A 20,715-nucleotide genomic window follows, 5' to 3' on the forward strand; every position below is an offset into this window, starting at 1 on the left:
ATATTCGTCTCCCTGTCCCATTCCCGCATGTGTCAACGACTTTACCACATTATAATGAAACTTCCAAGCAGCCAACGTCATCCTGGTCATCGTAACTGGACACAGTTGCACACTGACACTAGAGGTGAATCGATATCATAACGTTTAGGGCAGAGAGAGCCATTATCATTTCTCAGGTGGGTAAAAACTAACAAGTATTACTGATCTTCAAACATAAACATAAAAAGGTAAAGGGCACAAAACACCTGAGCCGCGGGCAAGGTGAAAATTGCTGGAGATTATTACGGTGATTACTGAGCAGTGGCCGGGCTGGGGGTTAAAACTAACTATATCATATATTGTTTCATGGACTTGTAATATGAATCAGATAAAAACTACAGCCATAGAAATATTCCTAGAGGAGTCAATAATTCCACAAAACAACTTCAACGCTTTGTAATAAACATTTTTTTAAACGGCATTGTTTTCCCGGACTAGAGTGATTACATCTACAAATTAGCACTAACGTCTTAACAACACAAACAACTGATATACTACCTATTATGATCGAACATACTCTAAAAAAAAATCAAAGAGCAAAGCAAACCAACACATTCTGTACGCAACAAAGAATATTACACTAAATAACATATAACTATAAATCATGTAGTAATTATTCACTGCCTCTTAAATTATTCTACAATCCCCTCCTGAGAGACTTTACCCCTCAGCCTCAATCGTCCTTACAAAAAGTTAGTGTTGTGAGATCGACGTGATACAGTACAGCCCTTATTAGAAGACCTGTACCAACGTCTATGGTTCTTGTACAGGATTTCGAAGGATGAAGAGTCAGTTATACCGTTAAGAGGCAACGGGTCATGTCCAGCCCATTATCAAAGCTGTTGGCCACACATGTACGAGTTGGTATATACACAATATATACTCGTATATTTCGCAGCAAAAACTCGTAAAACTACAACACAATGGTACTGTAGTAGGATCTAGTAAAATAACGAACAAACACTGTTGGACTTCTAGAACCTTGCAACAAACACTGCAGAAACACACACAAAACACTGCAGGTCCTTCTAGTGAAAACAAACACTGCAAGATCTCCCATTAACACGCAACAAACACTGCAAGATCTCCCAGTAAAACGCAACAAACACTGCAAGATCTCCCAGTAACACGTAACAAACACTGCAAGATCTCCCAGTAACTCGCAACAAACACTGCAAGATCTCCCAGTAACACGTAACAAACACTGCAAGATCTCCCATTAACACGCAACAAACACTGCAAGATCTCCCAGTAACTCGCAACAAACACTGCAAGATCTCCCATTAACAGGTAACAAACACTGCAAGATCTCCCAGTAACAGGCAACAAACACTGCAAGATCTCCCAGTAACACGGAACAAACACTGCAAGATCTCCCAGTAACACGCAACAAACACTGCAATATTCCCCAGTAACAGGTAACAAACACTGCAAGATCTCCCAGTAACAGGTAAACAAACACTGCAAGATTCCCCAGTAACATGTACAAAACACTTCAAGATCTCCCAGTAACATGCAACAAACACTGCAAGATCTCCTCAGTAACACGTAATGAAACACTGCAAGATCTCCCAGTAACACGTAACAAACACTGAAAGATCTCCAGGTAACACGCAATAAACACTGCAAGACATCTCCCAGTAACACGTAACAAACACTGCAAGATCTCCCAGTAACACGCAAACAAACACTGCAAGATCTCCCCAGTCACAGGCAAATAAACACTGTTGACTTTAACCTGCAACAAACACCTGTAGAAATACACAACAAACATCGCAAGATCTCCCAGAAAACACGCAACAAAACACTGCAAGATCTCCCAGTAACACGAAACAAACAATGCAAGATCTTCTGCTACACACACAACAAAACACTGCAAGATCTCCCAGCAACACGCAACAAACACTGCAAGATCTCCAGTAACACGGAATAAACACTGCAAGATTCCCAGCAACACGCAACAAAACACTGCAAGATCTCCCAGTAACATGGAACAACACTGCAAGACTTCCAGCAACACGCAAACAAAACACTGCAAGATCTCCCAGTAACACACAAAATACTGCAAGATCTCCCAGTAACACGCAACAAACACTGCAAGATCTCCCAGTAACACGGAACAAACACTGCAAGATCTCCAAGTTACACACAACAAACACTGCAAGATCTCCCAGTAACACGCAACAAACACTGCAAGATCTCCCAGTAACACGGAACAAACACTGCAGCACGTCGTAGCTACAAAACACGAACCACAATACTAGAGTTAAAAGGCCCATAACGTCATCTCTCTCTCTCTCTCTCTCTCTCTCTCAGTTCAATACATTGTGCCATTCATCTGTCGCACTCAAAGCCGCTCAATGACTTCAAGGTCAACCCCATGAGCATACACGATCGATACGCAGAGCTGTCTTCCTGTTACAGCCTTGTGCATCCTTCCTGGTGCAGGGTCTTATGGTCACTCCTCTTCTCGGTATATATTGGAGCAGTTACTTCATCACACGAAAGAGAGATATAGAAATGAATAAGAAAATAGTGGATGATAATATATATCTAAAAAGGCGGCACACACACACACACACACACACACACACACACACACACACACACACACACACACACACACACACACACACACACACACACACACACACACACACCTGTATCATTATAACACCCTTCCAATAGAGCCATTCCTCTATAAACTCTACACTCTATGATCCACTGCAGTGTTAAATCAATGCAAGTCAATATTTTATATATAATGTCCTTTGTTTTTCCTGTCACGGATGTCGCCAAATGCACGTGCAACAAATATTTTATATATAATGTCCTTTGTTTTTCCTGTCACGGATGTCGCCAAATGCACGATGCAACAAATGATAACACTCGACACAATTTTTATAATCTTTGCTGTTATGTTCTTAGTTCTCACATACATAGCTTGAGTGGCACTTTTGATGTATTTGACAGAATTTAGGTTAAGTTAGGTCAAGGTAAAACTCCTTAAATAACTAATTGACAGATTACCGGCTAAATGAATACCGTGCATTTGAGGCAGTCGAATATACAGTAATACCTAATATTTACATCGTCTAATATCCTCAAAGGTGACACAGTTGCACACTGACACTACCGGGTAATCGTTCCAGTATCATAAATATTTCTGTATTAATATAAACAACACCAGGGAGCACACACAGTATGTGTCATTCAGGAGGTAGATGTTTGTTCGGAAATACGGTAATGCATTAGGATATTACATGTGTGTGTGTGTGTGTGTGTGTGTGTGTGTGTGTGTGTGTGTGTACAGTGCAAAAGTGTGTGTGTGTGTGTGTGTGTGTGTGTGTGTGTGTGTGTGTGTGTGTGTGTGTGTGTGTGTGTGTGTGTGTGTGTGTGTGTACAGTGCAAAAAATAATCAAGCTGGAGTGATAGAGAATTAACAGGAACACAACCATACACTGGTACACGTTTAGTATCATTATTAAAAAAAAACTAATATCCGAGTAGTCACTTGTAATGAAACGTACTGTGTGTTAGAGTTGCAAAACACGTGACGCAGTCCAGTTTACTTAGGTACAAGACATACCCTCGCTCAGCTGATTAAAACAAAACAGCTGGGACTTGGAGAGCATTATCAACCTTAGCTGTCCATAATGGTGAATTATGGGCGTCTAAGAAAAGACTAAGGAAGAATAATCTGAATTAACCATCAGAACCTTGGCAAGATGCTGCTATGTGCGCCTGGAGCCTTATATATAATACATTCTCCACTCCTCTGGTTTAAGTTATGCTTGAATGTTACTATGCAGGACATAAGGGGGATTAGTATGGTACATCACCATCCATACTCAGTTTCACGTCTCCATATTGTTTAACAGAACTATGACAAATGAGATGACATGTAAATCCTTATCTAGTTGCACGTACTTTAATACCAGAGTCGGTACTGTATAAAAGTACCTGCTAACACTGAATGTAGCTTCTTGTACTCTTACTATGAACACAGAGATGTTTAATTATACAAGGATGTAATTAGCAGTTTTTTCCTACTAGTAGTAATATGCAAGAACAAACATGACCTGCATACATAAGAATACTGTACATGTAGTAGAATTAAAAAAACTTTAAGTGTAAACAATAAGAAAGATGTTTATTGTTTTTTGTAAGATAATACACCTACAATGAACAGTTAAGATAACATACTATAAGCGGGGCGTGTAAAAGTGCTAACGTCTTGTACTGAAACTTGTGAATAAACAAAATAAATGAGTTGCAACAAATATTCCTGCTTATGATGACTATTTTACCGACACAATAAGTGAGAAGTTACAACAAAACAACACTCATTGCATGTCGTTTATTGGTTCGGCACTACATCGAGAAGCAATAATATAACTGTAGGCTACTTACGGCACCCACCACGTACAAAATCTTACGAGTTAACTAAATAAAAAAAAACGATAAAGATCTATTCAAATTTTGCAATTAATGATATTCACGTAAGCAAAGGTTTAAATATGCGGTGGCAGGGAACACAGTAACTGGGTATTTTGTTATTATTCTGTACTTTAATATCTTCATTTATATACTCATGTTCACCTCCAACTTCAGCTGGATAAGATATTTACTAGTATGCATTGCCCAGTGAAATACACGATAACCACAAAAAACAAATAAGATCCTCGCTTCAAGATCTACAGATATTCCATCACCACTTTCCGAAAATATTTACATTTTCTGTCAAGGACTTTCAAACCCGGGAAAAACAAATTTCACAATATAATAAACTCATGAGGATGGAGTTCACGATATAACAAGGTAGGAGTTAACTGAACGTGGGAAGTCATCACAGTTAAACGAAGCAGAAGGTACAGCGCCAAACATACCTCACCCCGTTAGCCACACGGCCATGAAGAAGGTTCATTTTATGAGAAAACTTAGACCATCAGCGCACCAATAAAAACGTCTTTATACCGTAATCGACACATTATTATACGTGTTTACAAAATGTTTCCAATATGTAGCGGGAACACAAGTATATCACAGTCTCCAGTTGGCTTTACAATCTACACACACTACTGTAGGTCAGTTGAGATTAGTGATTAGCAGCCCAGAGGGAGAGTTCCATGTCAAGGCTAACTTCCTCGTCGTCTTTTATTTAATGAAAGCATTAGAGACAATTTCTTAGTCAAAATTTCAAGTCTTCGAGTAGCACTGAAATACTATTCACAGAGAACTAAAAAAGTAACTACAGTATGTCTTCAATTTTCGTATGATTTTCCAGTAATTCTCGGCATCATTCAGTAAACCATTTTCTTAAGATATGTTCTTTAATTTAAAAAGTGAATTATACTATCCCTTAAATCGTGTCTTAAAACGTTGGCAACAAGCCGGGGATGCAATAAACATTCCATCGATCACTGTACAGTATGTGCTTGGTGCCTATACATTCAGAAAATTATATGAGTCAATTAAAACAAGCACCTACACAAGGTAAAAAATAAATAAAAAAACCACATGGTTCTATATGGTTAAAGCTTACGTGGGCAGCTGAAGAATCGGCGGCAGCAAGAAATTCTCAAGTTCATTGATCTACTTGGCACGCACACACTCGAGGGGTTCGTATATAACACTGCAGCCTAAAAAAGACTTTAGATCTACAAATTTAAAACTGTTAAGTTATCAAATGTTACCAGAACTTGAGGTTATAAAAACACGTAGACTGTAAATTCTGAAGACCTGAGTTTTACTTTTCACATGACTTGGGTTATTATATAATTGTTGAAAAACTCTTCTACACATCTGTGTGCACCTGCAGAATTTCCACTTTGACAATCAACGCCCTATCATGTTTCAACTTATAGACAATCAATATACAGCATAAAACTGTTAAGTTAGTGATAAGGTAAAACTTTTTGATAAGTATTACTTGGTAATGCCCTCAGAACCACTGGTCATAAAACTCATTGAATGAATATTTAGGTAGAGATAAATAACTCCTTTACTACGTTATACAGTGACTGCGGCAGTTTGTATTCAGCTTGCGTGCCAGTGTAAGGTCTGAATCACATCATGACACGATATTCTTCAGTAAAGATGCTTTAATATCCTGACAGGAAAGGGCTGTACACCCACAGTTCCAGTGGGTTTTCATCTCCTGAGAAGGAAGAATGTCATCGTTATTAGTACAGAATGCCACGAGTCACTGTCAACACATCTATGGCCCAAGAAATATGGCGGAAGCCTAGAGGAAGTTGGTGGCTTTGTTGCGGTCAAGGATGAAGTTCAACAAATGACATTAATTCCTAGTCAGCATTGTATACAACATAATGCTACATAAAAAAACGGCGTTTGAACAAGAAATTTTGTGTGGTAAAACTTTAAGGTTAACCGTGTGTAGCGTCTACTTCATGTTGGCTACAAAACGCTCGGGTCTGGTGAGTGTGAGGGGAGAGGGGCAGAGCTGGGAGTGTCCTGTCAGCTGGCCGCCGATCGATTCATGTTTAGATCCACGTTACGGTGCGGTGTGGTTTTGTTCTTGTTCATCTTGTTAGCCTTTTTGACGAGAACAATGATCATTATTGATTTTGTTCTTCTCGAATAAACTACTTCGTAGGACGCGAGTGTTATCATACACTCGTTATTCCCACAGTCCACGTATACGAGGGCCAGTTTTAATGGTACGACAAGTTCCACATCGATCTTAGTAGAAATTAAGGCACTTTTCCAAATACTGCCACAGTGTAGTTGAATCAGCAGCTGTATGGGTTTAAGTTACGAGTCTTGCCCGGTTCCCGCGCTACCTAGCAGACGATACGTGAAGCGCGTCGTCTGCTAGCCAAACCCGAACTAAAAATAACCCACCCACCACTGCCTGTTTTGCTCAAATAACGTTCACCCGCCATTCCTCCAGTTGTTCCATGACTAACACTACAAATATTACTAAGAGTTTCATTATGACAGCCACACATTCTCCACTTAACTATCGGAACTCCGACAGTGGTCCTGTCTAGACGTGATCGAGGCAGATCTGACGTTTCTCCCCCATTTATCGACCTCAGTCACAACATATTTTCCACACAAACAGCACTTTCAGAGGTCGGTTCTAACATTGGTGTTGCACAAATGTTCTTTGTTTGTGCATAAAACGCCTTTGTATCGTCTTTAGATAGTAGAACTTACCTTCATATTCCAGAGGGGACGAGTTGGTGCAACAACCCTACCACAGACCAGCGACCACTGCAGGGTGATGACGGAGGCACCTAGCGGCCGCCTCGCCAACCACTACGCGCGCCAGGCTCAAACCCGCGCACCATCACCCACCATATACACGTTAATCAAAAAATTTACCAAACATTTTCTCATGCGCATCAAACTTTTGTAATTCTTTTTGTTCAGCTTCCAAACACCGATGTATTTGTGATACTGATGTTTGTTTAGTTGCATCTAATAGATGTTTACATAACACCATTTAGAGATGAGAATCAAAATACCTGATCTAGAAAACAAGCTGTATTTTAGAGGATACTAAAATAAAGAGGAAATCGGGACCAGGAAAATATTTTTCAAAATATTAATACTTTTTTTTTTGGGGGGGGAGGGGGTAATTATACCAATTTCTGCCACTTAGCATTAGAAGCTGGAAATATGTCAAGATATTCCAATTTAGTATTGACTCCAACCTTTGTATCGAGGAATAAAAGTTTCAGCCAAGCCTCTTAACTATTTGAGGGATTACAATTATACTAATAACAGTTCAGTAACTATTTACGCAAAGGACCGAATAGATGACTTGTCGCTGACAAGGTCTATTAAGTTGCATTATTGGCTGAATAAGTATCTTTAATATTAGACTATATTTTACATACACTATATACTCTAGAGGTCACACCCTACATGGCATGTGACCTGACCAGGTAAAGAAAAAAGTAAGGGTTACTAAGGTCGATATTAACTATCCAGATAATCCATTCCTATCTAGATTGGTGAAGCCAATTCGTGCACACTGCCATAACGATCTTTGGCTTTACCAGTTTATAAAATCCATCATTAAAACGACACAAAGTTTATAAAACACACTGCGAATACATGAATTGTATAGAATATATATTCAATATACTCTTTATGAGATACATCATCAATATAAACCTTAAAAGATACATCAATATAAACCATATAAGATACATCAATATAAACCTTATAAGGTACATCAATATAAACCATATAAGATAGATCAATATAAACCTTATAAGGTACATCAATATAAACCTTAAAAGATACACCAATGTAAACCTTATAAGATACATCAATATAAACCATATAAGATACATCAATATAAACCTTATAAGGTACATCAATATAAACCATATAAGATACATCGATATAAACCTTATAAGGTACATCAATATAAACCTTAAAAGATACATCAATATAAACCTTATAAGATACATCAATATTAACCTTATAAGGTACATCAATATAAACCTTATAAGATACATCAATATAACCTTATAAGATACATCAATATAAACCTTATAAGATACATCAATATAAACCTTATAAGATACATCAATATAAACCTTATAAGATACATCAATATAAACCTTATAAGATACATCAATATAAACCTTATAAGATACATCAATATAAACCTTATAAGATACATCAATATAAACCTTATAAGATACATCAATATAAACCTTATAAGATACATCAATATAAACCATATAAGATACATCAATATAAACCTTATAAGATACATCAATATTAACCTTATAAGATACATCAATATAAACCTTATAAGATACATCAATATAAACCATATAAGATACATCAATATAAACCTTATAAGATACATCAATATAAACCTTATAAGATACATCAATATAAACCTTATGATACATTAATATAAACCTTATAAGATACATCAATATAAACCTATACGATAAATGCTCGGATGTTTCTGGGCGGCAGGAGTGACTGATGTTGTGTAAGTTGGTGTTGGCTCCTCTCCCCGGATCCTAGCTGTTAAATGCCTCTTGTGGTTTTCTAAAATTAATAGGTTAATTTTGGAAGAACTGTTAGTGTTAGTTGTCGAGATGTGTTTATTTTATTGTACTCAGCTTAGTCTATCCCAGAGTATGTGTTGTATACAGGCGATGCTTTTTTGTTTTGATTCTTTGTGTTTGTTAAGAAGTAAAGAGGCTGAAAAGGATGTATGGAAAAGATTGAAGCTCAACGAAATTCAGAGACAAATACATTGGTGATGAAATAGATAATTCGTACAGATTTGGTCAAAACTTTGGTGTACACGTTCAAAGTAACTGGTCCAATCCTACTTATTTATTCATATCATTTGCTTAAATCCATAACGAATATAAGAGATGAGAAATTAAACATTCAGTCGGATGGATGAACTATTGTTGAGAGTTGTTGAGCATAATGAAAGATAAACACGACATAGTCCATTGTGAGATATCAAGGGTAGAGATGTCATGAGTAAAAGACAAATTAAACTTTGTTCACAATTACGAAAACTGTGGAAGCAATCAACTGTGGCAAGTTTGGAAACTGAAAGATGACACGTCGATGAAATACCCTCCCCCAGAACACACTCAAGAGGCGGCCAAAAGATTTTATGGGTGATATGAGACGTCAGCTAGAAGGATGAAGCGAGTGCACTATCTATCTCAGGGAGAAGCTTCAGTGAACACACCTACCTCTTGAGCAACAGACCAAGGGAGCCCGATAATAAAGGAACATATCGTGTCATACAAACGATGAGGAAGTACAGTACTTTTAATAGTTCGTTTTCCTTTTGACATCTATAGCATATGAAAGTATTAACGAGAGAATAAATTTATTTTCTTAAGACTGGAATAAAAAAAAATATAAAACAAACGAGGATTTTAACGAGATTTAAGGTAGGACAGGACGATAAATTAATGGGATTACTACTTTTTTTTTTAATAATCAACAGTAAAGTAGCTGAGGGGATTTTCCCAATTACCTGACGCTGACGACGCAGGACGCCTTATTCCCAAATCCCCGAGGAGATAAAATACAAAGATAAAACACAGAAAACGAAGGCCCACAACAGCCAGCTGCTCGTACGTCACCAGGAGCTCAGACACTGCGGCCACCACAAAACAAACTTAAGCAACGACCAAAGAATGAGAACACCAAAAAATATATATTGTATTTTTTTTTTATATAATACAGATTAAAGTGCATGAGTATGTATGAGGTCGAAGAACTTTGGCCAATAATTTTTAAAAAGGTTGTTGTTTGAGAGAAATTTAAGTTATATAGACAAAATCACATTGTATCACATATAAAGCGGCGAAAAAGAATATTCTGCAGGGACCGAATACCTTGTGCTGTATCTTACTGTGCCAAAGATAGCAGGTATTGTACAAAGAACGACTTGTTGCAGCAGAACACCTGACACAAATGATCGACAGAATGGTTGGCAATGCAGAGGAAAGAAATTCGCAGGGCTTTTGTAGAGGGAAGGAGGAGGAGAGTGCAGGGAGTTACTGGGGTGAGAGATAAGGCTCCTAAAAATCTTTGCTTGTAGGTGAGTGTTCTAACCAAATTGGCCTTACTCTATCTAACCTAACCTAATCGAAATAAATCTACATTGCCTAACCTAACCCAAATAGCTCTACTGTCTAACCTATGCTATCCAAAATAAATCTACATTGCCTAGCCCAACCTAACCTAACCAAACCAAAATGTCCCTACCCTGTCTAACCTAAGAACCGAGCCGAATAGGGTAGTTTTGGGTTCGAGTTGGGCCGTTCTGGTTGGGACCGTTTCCCCCGTCACCGGTGGGGGTGTTTGATACAGTCTGGTTTCGTATGATATTCTATACGAGGTAATCAAGGAAAAAACACCGAGGAGAATGGAATTAAGAAGTAAAAGAATAATAACAACGAGGAAAAGCAAAAGAAAAGACAAATGTGAAGAATATAAGGAAGACTATGTAAGAGAAAAATAAAAGAAAGGACAACCAAAGGTAATATAAAGACGATTGATGAAGTATAATATGATAATGAAAGGAACATAATGAGACAGATTAATATAAAAAACTCAGGACAGGAAGATGATTTTTACCTAATTTACCCACCACCTATTACAACTAGTGGTGGGAACTGAGGCCAGTGATAATGATGATGATGATGGTGTTTCTGGTAAAAAAATCATACACATTTGCGCTAGTTGTACCACTTGACATGCGCCTGAGGACACCTCCACACCCTGCGAACACTTGGTATGAGACCGACACCTTATGTAACACAGTAGGGGGAGGGGGGTGAGGAGACCCACCAGGAGGTCTAGGTGGTCGGTTTGGCGGCTACTCTTGCCAGGGCCGCCATAGATTATGGTGGAGAGAGCGGCCTCAGAAGCAACGCCACCTTCCCTTCCCTGTGGGCCCAGCCAACACAGATACACACACCAATACTAGCCACCTCCTTCCCAGATAATTAAAGATAATCTGGAGTAAATTGAAATGCAGTGAGGTAAAAAAATTCTTTTACACCAGTAACTTTCCTTTAATAGGAGAGGAAAACAAAGCACAGCCACATGTCTGTTATTCCTGTATACAGTCATAATACCTTGATGTTGAAATAACCTTTTATATTTGAATTATTCTAGTATTGTTATTCCTAGTAGTGAGACACCTGAACACGGCAACAAATATCGTCTGTCAGGATAATTAATGGTAGTGTTACCGGTGAAGCTGTTGGCCACAAGGGAGCAGAATTAAATCTCAGACGTTCAGCGGACGGCAGCCAAGTTTGAAACAAATATACCATTCCATTCATTAGCTCAAATCTGTTCCGTAATAGAGGTTATTGTGACACTCTGGCACCTAAGGTCAAAAGAGTTACGTGTATGAGTGACGGCCCTTAGTCGCATTTCTTTTAAACTAACTCAAAAAATAAAGTACAATATTTATTTCACTGCACTAAAATTTTCGTGTGTTAACTTGATTGGTGAGCTTATGTGTTGTCCTTGGCAAGAGTGTGGTTATGTGTAGGTGTGGTGTGGTTATGTGTAGTTGTGATGTGGTTATGTGTAGGTGTGGTGTGGTTATGTGTAGGTGTAAAGTGGTAATGTGTAGTTGTGATTATGTTATGTGTATGTGTGATATGGTTATGTGTAGGTGTGATGTTTTGTGTAGATGTGGTGTGGTTATGTGTATGTGTGATGTGGTTATGTGTAGGTGGGGTGTGGTTATGTGTAGGTGTGGTGTGGTTACGTGTACTGTAGGTGTGGCGTAACGATGAAGAAGTGTGAGTATGATGATATTGCCAGGTGTTCAAGGTAAAGTTACGGGGAGGTGAAGGTACGGATGGTGCGGAGGGGTAGCAGGTGTTACTCAGGTGTGGCAGTGTTGCCGGTGTTACTCAGGTGTGGCAGTGTTGCAAGTGTTACTCAGGTGTGGTGAATGATAGTCAGATGTTAATATATTATGATTACGCCTTTAAAAAACAAAAGAAAACAAATACACTGTTCGTCCTTTGATCATATCTGCCTGGACCACAACACGTCAACAAAAAAAGGTTTCAGATAAAACTCTATGTACTGAAGTTGAAAGAAGCAGTGTGGTTATACCGTAAGCAAAGGCATGGCATTCGTGAACATAATTCCACATACAAGCTGTGATCGTGAATATATTTGAAATAACCTATTTCAGATCATTGGGTGATGCACGATTAATCTGAACTGTCCGGATATTAAGGAGGTAAAACGGATAAAAGAGTAGAAAGAGAGACGGTGAGTGTGGTAGGGAGTGCGTGAGGCTGGGTGGACTTGGCCAGCGTGCACCCAGCGAAGGCGCCAACGGAGGGCTATAAGTGACCCACACAAAATTATGGAAAGGGCACAGTCCTTGAGGCCGTGACGTTAATGAACGACGTTAATGATTTCATTAATCTCGTCTTGGTATTTGACTTACTCGCAGAACATGAAGTTTAGTCATTATTGGAAGTAAGAAATGAATTCGTAACTTAATTCTTTATGTTTGTTTCATTAGAGTACAATCAATGTATCCGAGAATATTCTTTTAACTCATTTCTCGCTTCATGCAGGAGGGCCAGAAACAAGGGCTCATACACTCACATTTTCTCTCCTGTCGTTGTCATTCATTCATTTATTTTTACTGCTGTAAAGACTCTGTTCTGTTATGACATTCCTCTCTCACAAAAAGGCACTAAATTTGGTTTCCCCTTTAATCCGCCCACCAGTAACACGCCCCCCTCCCTAAATCACTCGACGCCATCTTCCTCGCTCATTCACGCACGCTGATGCTTCTGAACGCACATTTCCCTGATATCTAAAGTGTTCTTCACTTTTTCTCAATACGACCGTTCCAGCTCAGCAGACCCTGATCCACTCAATATTTCTCTTACATCAATATATTTTCCTTATTTCTGTATATTTTATTCTCTGTATCTCATCTGACCGACCTATTACACCCAAGCACATATTTTGACTCTTCTAACTTGCTCTTTCCTCTTGTATCCAGAGTCCATGTTTCATACTCATATACAGTAAAGTTGCCAGGTCAATAATTTCTCAATGCATTACATCCATACATTTACTTCCAATCTGACAATTATAATTTATCTTTCCGCAATTCTAGTTTAATTCATCAATCACATAACCCTTTCTTCTCCTTCAGAGTACAGTCTTCATATCTGAGGGTTGGCGACCACAGTCCACTATAAACGTTAACGGACTGTTTTTACCAATTCTGTTTCGTATCTCCCTCAATGAACGCTAAAAGAATCCCTAACCCCATTATTCTTTCTTGTTTTTCCTGCCTATTTTCTTGTACCCTCTCTCCTCGCCTGCCCTGTCTTAAAAAGTTCCCAGTCTTCGCCTATGCTTATAATTATTTTCTCATCTTCACCATCTATTCACTAAATCTTTCAGAAGGAACATTTTTCTCTCCACAGCTCATAGACTTTTACAGCCTTCTACTCACTCCTTTGAACCTCTTCCGCCCTAAATCTTACCATTCATTGTTTATCTCGCTTCTACGAAATCAAGATAGTGCGTTCCGTGTAGGTTAACGACCTTTGTAGCACATTGACTTCAATTAACTATCATTTCGTTCTTCTGTCCACCAATACAATAGTTTAATAGCACTCGTCTCCATTATATCGCCTCATGAATGTTTATCATTTTTTCTAGCCATACATTCCCTTTATATATCTATCCTCTTTTCGACGTTTATTTATTCATGTCGCTTTATATTTCTACTCAATTCCTTCCTCTTCATTATCTCTATCGCCTCAGTTTACATCCACCATCACTAGTACATGTAACTGGTCTCCAGCGCTGTGGTGAACATCTTTATTGTGGTTAAATGTTTCGTAGCATTACATTATAAATTCTTCCCACCTTCCTCTAGTCACCTCAGTTCTCAAGGAAATTATATTAAACTCCCTTATTCAGTTGACCAGACTATTACATTACAAAAGGAATTCCAAAATATTCTGAAGGAATTATTATGCCGAGGTCGCGACTGAGATAGTGTTGTATATTTATACACTTAGTGGAGTTGTAGTGTTTAATACGTGGGTAACACTCGACATATCTTGGAACATTTGGGGATCTTTTCACACGTTTCCACTTTAGTCAGTCGTCTCTGTCTGCTGTTCACAAACATTGTCAGTCACTCACAGTTGTTTCCAGGTACTGACCGCTCACCCGCTCAAACTTGACCTCATAATTTTAGGGTCAATAAACATCACCAGCAGGAAACTGCAGTTGAATAACCCAACTACAGCAGTAGATGTTGACACATTAACTGATTATTTCCATTTTGAGAGATGTGTAACACGGATCATTTATCAATTTATCAATAATCGTGTTAAACATCTGTGGTCTTTTACATACCATTTTAGTCATTAATCGTCCAATGTATCACAATTTCATTTGCATCTGACAGTCTTTTACACACGATTTGTACTCTTTAGTAGTTCAGTACTTTAGTTTCCTAGCTACTGTTTCGGCATTACGCGGCTTTTACACTTATTGATGATTAATCGGACGTATTTCATTAATTAATCTTGGCATTTTGAAGTAAAATAGTGAATTTATTAAGGTGATTATAAACCACAAATGTTGTAATTTTGATGTTGTACTAATATTGTATTACGACATAACGTATTTGGCCAGATGTTTTCTGAGCTCTAATGTACATGTTATTGTGTACAACCACCAGTAGATTTGTCTCGTCTATTGTGTACTTCCGTCTTTATCACCGACGAAGATGATATACTGTACAGTTATATAACAGTCCCCAAAACTGTATACAGTATATTGTGTATGTATGCGAGTATTAACATCAAGAAATGTGTATATGTTCTGTATTCTGAGTAAATCCCACTCTGTTATATTTTGGTTGCACAAGAGGTATAACAGAACACTTTCTAAGTAACATTTTGTTGTTGACACACGAGAATCAGTTTGAAGTGACAGTCGTTGGGGGGAACTTGGCGAGCAGTAGAGTCTCGTGGCTCTGGGAGGTTCTTGGGAAAACCCACTTTTTATAGGTAGTACTTTTTGTTTTTAAACTTCATCGTAATAAGTAAATAAATGTAGAATACCAATTTAAACTTCATAAGCTTGGTTGAAGCGACACACACAAACCCACGTATATATATATATATATGTATATATATATATATATATATATATATATATATATATATATATATATACAGTGGCGGCTCGTGCATAGGGCTGCAGAGCTGCAGTCCCCCCAGACACTCACTGCCAGGCGTATGATTCCTTTAGAGAGACAGCTGAATAATACACTACCAACAAATATATCATTTTATATGTTATTTAATTATTTTCAATACGTTGCTAAGTGAATTTTCATTAAAATCAGACCAAAATTTAAGTTACTTTCATAGTTGCTGTCAATGCTGTACGATTCATGTCTGTTATTAATTGGCGCCGCCGCCGCACTTGAAGCAGCTCAGTCTCGTACAACGTGTGGACGGTGTGGTTAAATCGTGCTTTCTTTAATTACCCTTTGACGATGGAAAATCGAGTGAAGTATTTGCAAAACATCAACTTTTCCCAGCTGACATTAAATGAAAAGACTGAAATCAAAGCAAGAGGAAGACCTACACCAGTTTTATCCATTCAACAGAACAGTACAAGCAGGAACAAAGAATATACACGCCAGTTTAACATCAGTGTTTATCAGAAATGTGAATGGCTCTGTGGTTGTGACGAGGCAAATACTTTATTCTGCTTTCCATGCTTTAGCAGTGATATCCATTGAAAATAAAATGATAACAGAAATAAAGGATTTTAATGAAATAGTAATAAACAATTTTGCTACATCGAAGAGCAGACACGCCGACTTTATTTTCAATTAATACTGGTCCATCACCACCTCGGCCATCCCTTCTACCACCAACACTACTACCATGCCCTGGGAATTCGTGGACACCAACTACAACTCATACCTGAGGTAGGTCAAATTTGTGTATCCTACTGTTGTGTGAGGCTTGCAGTCCCTCCATTTTATTTTTCACGAGCCGCCACTGTATATATATATATATATATATATATATATATATATATATATATATATATATATATATATATATATATATATAAAGTATTTAAGAATTTTGGATTCCAAGATAATTTAAACTGAACTATTCTTATCTAACATAAGCGAACCTAACATCAGTCATATTAGATTACCTTTGTAAAAATGTACCATAAATGTACCCAAATATATTTCACTGTACTTTGGATTATTTCATAAAGTATTTGTAATTTTGTTCTTTTTTTCAGCAAAAACGTTTGTTGCTGATTATCGCTGAATCGTCAGTTTTTTCTTATTTCACACGACAATGAAGTAATATTGTCAAGAGTAAATAACCAAAAATCATAGCGCTGATGGACGCCAGGTTCAGGGACTACAGTATTGTAATATTAAATTTTCTGCTACCTCTACGTTCAAGAGCATTAATGCTCTCGAACATAGATGCAAGGCAGTCTACGACTATTTTACATTTGTTAACTGCACTACAAACTTGTTATTAAACCGTATCCATCCACTTACAACCTGATCGAAACTGAAGTGGTTCGCCCAGAAACATACGGTACATGTTGACGGTAGTCTATGGGAAATCCCTCCCTCCCCGCCAGACGGGTATCACGGGGCCACTACCTCGGCTGCACTTTCCAAGGCATTGGTGTGTTAAAACGAAGCTAAACATAAAAAAAAGATACACAATTTCCATCAATCATTATTTAAATACTGTAGCTGGTTTATGAATCATTTGTTCCCGTTTAAATTTTGTGGCATGGCTTGTGCTAGAACACATCTATATAATACTGTATCTCTTGTGAGTAGTACGCGCAGATACCCTTGCCGCTGTCTCCTTTTTCCAACCTGTACTTTATTTATTTTTTTTGCTCGAGACACTTGTCCGCTCGTCATTAAGGTGTTTCCCCAGTAACAAAATATGGATATATTCATTAATATGCAAATATGCGATTCACCACTTATAAATTATTTCTGCTATAGCATTTTCGTGAACGAGAAAGCGCGCAGGAAACTGAGTCTGAGTTAGCTGTGTTAGAAGCGATGTTAAATTCCGTTTACTATTAACAACTTCTCTTTGTAGCATCTACAGTATGTCATGAGTCGCCGTGGAGATAATACTAAATTTTTTTCAAAGTCATCTTTTGGAGTTGCCTTGCATATAAGTCTTTTGGGATAATGCAATCAAATTTGAATTGTTGGTAATCTCCATGACCACCACCAGTTGAATAGACACATTACTATCAAGTGCTGTATAACCATAACATTTTCAAGTGGCATAAGCTCCTTTATATTATGGTGTTAATAGAAAGTTATGTTAACAAAAAGCAGACGCATGCTACTTCACAAGAGGAAAAACAGCTGCCAAAACGGTATAAATAAATTATTATATAGATGAATCTAATAGAGATTCGATGACAACACAGTACTGTACAGTCTATTCATTTAAACTTACTAATAAAATGGTCGGGAGGAGTGATAGAGGCTCACGAACTACCTCATAGTCTCCTTTTTCATTTATTGTTTTAAAGATAGGATCCCAAGTGCTAACCCACCACGCAGAGTATCATAACTGTACACAGAAAGATAATATTAGTTGGTTCTCGTATGGCTTTAACACATTTTTAATAGCGGATGGCACGAAACAACCAAGCCTAATCAAACCTAGGAGCGTTAGGTTAGCATAGGTTTGGGTTTGACTAGTTCGTGCCGTCTGATCTCAGTAATGGTTTAACGTCGTATGTCCCTTTACAATGCGCGACTGTCGTGATTCGGATTCGTTTTTCGTGGCTTTCAATCGCATTATTCTATGAATGCCACATCTGTTTTCCAGAACTCTACGCTGGAGCATTCGATGAGGATGTGACGCGTTCTTGTGTAGTGTAGTAACACTGGCCCATTTTGATTACTTTAAGTAACTTCAGTACCAGCAGCCTATTACATATGGAGCGAAATAAACGAAGCTCCATTTACAGCCGATTCATAAAAAAATAAACATTGAATTTTGACTAATTCGAGTAATCTATTATTTTCTAAATAGATTCTATAGCATGGAGCTTTGTCGAAGAAGCTTCAGTGGAATCCTCTGACGCTGGTTTCTTGAACGTGACAAAATCCTGATGAATATTAACGTTTATTGAACTTTGGAAGAGGTTTCATCAACTAAGGCTATATTACTCCTTAACCTAGTGAACGCTGGTGTGCGCATAATCTATCAACTATTACAGAAGTAGGTAGTAGGCAGCTATCAAATAGGGAGGTACTGCCGCCTGGGAAGATATTGGAAGCATAATGTGTTGTCTAATGGTAGACCCTGCTGCCATATGGCATCAAAAAAATTGTGACCAAGTCCCAGGTTGTTGGCCTGACTTTCTGCCTCATTTACACACACTTGCAGGGTTTCAATTGTTTCTCTTACTCTGACCACACAACATACATATATTGTTTCTCACTATTGATCTCTTTTACGGTCCATGATTATTATTATTATTATTATAAATTATTATTATTATATTTTCGCCCCCAGGCTCTGATGTGGGTCCTTGACCTGTGCCCTGGTGGGCTAATGCCCGTAAAAAAAAAATACAAAAATACAATAACAACGTGCAACTTTCACCGTGAGGATCATTGTACAACAACCGGGGAGAGAATCAACATCAACGAACGACGATAAAAAAAATATTAATAATTCTGGGGACAATCCTTTCATTTGAATTTCGTTTTGCTATTTTATTTGTTTTCGTTGTTATATGCAGTGGTTTGCACCGAGTATATAATAGTCCTCAATTTGGGTTGGGAACCGTTACCAAAAAGCGTCCACAAATATGTCTCCTTCAAGAGACTGGTACTGTCGTACACACTGCCGAGTATACACCGCTCAATAACGTAAAGCACACATTTTCCTATATAAATCAGTGTTTCTAGACGAACACGCTTACCTCTCAGTCAAGGTGCTCCAAAATCCGCCACAAATCACGATATGCAGCGCTATATCCACCACAAAGGAGTAAAAATTAACGATGTTCAGACTGATTTGAAATTTTCCCGCCTTGGTCCTCACGCAGGCGCACAAAAAACCCTTAATATTTCGACATTCCTTGTACAGTATTTTGAATTTAATATTTATTTGAGAGAATATACTATAAACCAAGAAAATATTTTTTCTTCAAAATAATTTTCTTCTTGTGAAGGATAAATAATAAAAACTACATAAGAAAAGTTTTAAAATACTGTAAGTGATGAGTGACGATGAACCATGGCGAAGTATTGGAACACAGTGGGGAGGTTGTTTGGTGTGAAACTGGACTTGAATTTTATTTTTATGGTATAAAGACTCTTTAATTCGTCTTCTCCGCTGCCAAATTTGGACTATATCTTCTATAAGGTGAGATTTTCAATTTATAAGCTAAGATTAAGAAATAAAATTAATTAAGACATGTTCCCGCCGTCACGATTACTTTCGCTAGGGTGATCATCCGTCTCTACTTTATTTTAAGGGGATGATCTCTTCCACAAACTACTCAAACTTAGTCGTCTGTGAATTGTCAAGTGGGAATAGCGAGTTCTTTGGTGTAGGGGCTCACAGCAGCCAAGGTTCTTGTACAGTAATGAAATAGGCACTTCAGCACCATGTCCACAGTATATTAAAAGCATTATTCTTTGATGCCCTTAATAAGTATGTCTTAATATTTTTAAAATATTGGGTAAAGGTGTAGATAACGGCTACCACCAGAAGGAATTGTCCGAATTGGTTGAAATTTTTTCTACACTATCATGATATTAAACTCAAAAATGGAAACAATGCATAGCACCTAATAGAGCCTGACCTAACATACCCCTAGGTTTGGTATGTTAGGTCAGGTTCTATTGGGTTCTATGCATTATCGTGTTAATTTATGTGTTAAACAACATACCTTAACAATGAGATTGATATAAATCAGCAATGGCGAGGAGAAACTCATGGAAGCGTTCATCATCATTTATACGAAACGTCTCTTGAAAAGGGATTCAGCGAGGTAAAAAACAAAAATGGCACCGGAAAGAGAATGCAGGAAAGTAAATAAAAAAAAATACTT

Source organism: Homarus americanus, unplaced genomic scaffold (genome assembly GCF_018991925.1).
Source record: "Homarus americanus isolate GMGI-L3 unplaced genomic scaffold, GMGI_Hamer_2.0 scaffold23578, whole genome shotgun sequence".
In the NCBI taxonomy this organism is placed as follows: domain Eukaryota; kingdom Metazoa; phylum Arthropoda; class Malacostraca; order Decapoda; family Nephropidae; genus Homarus; species Homarus americanus.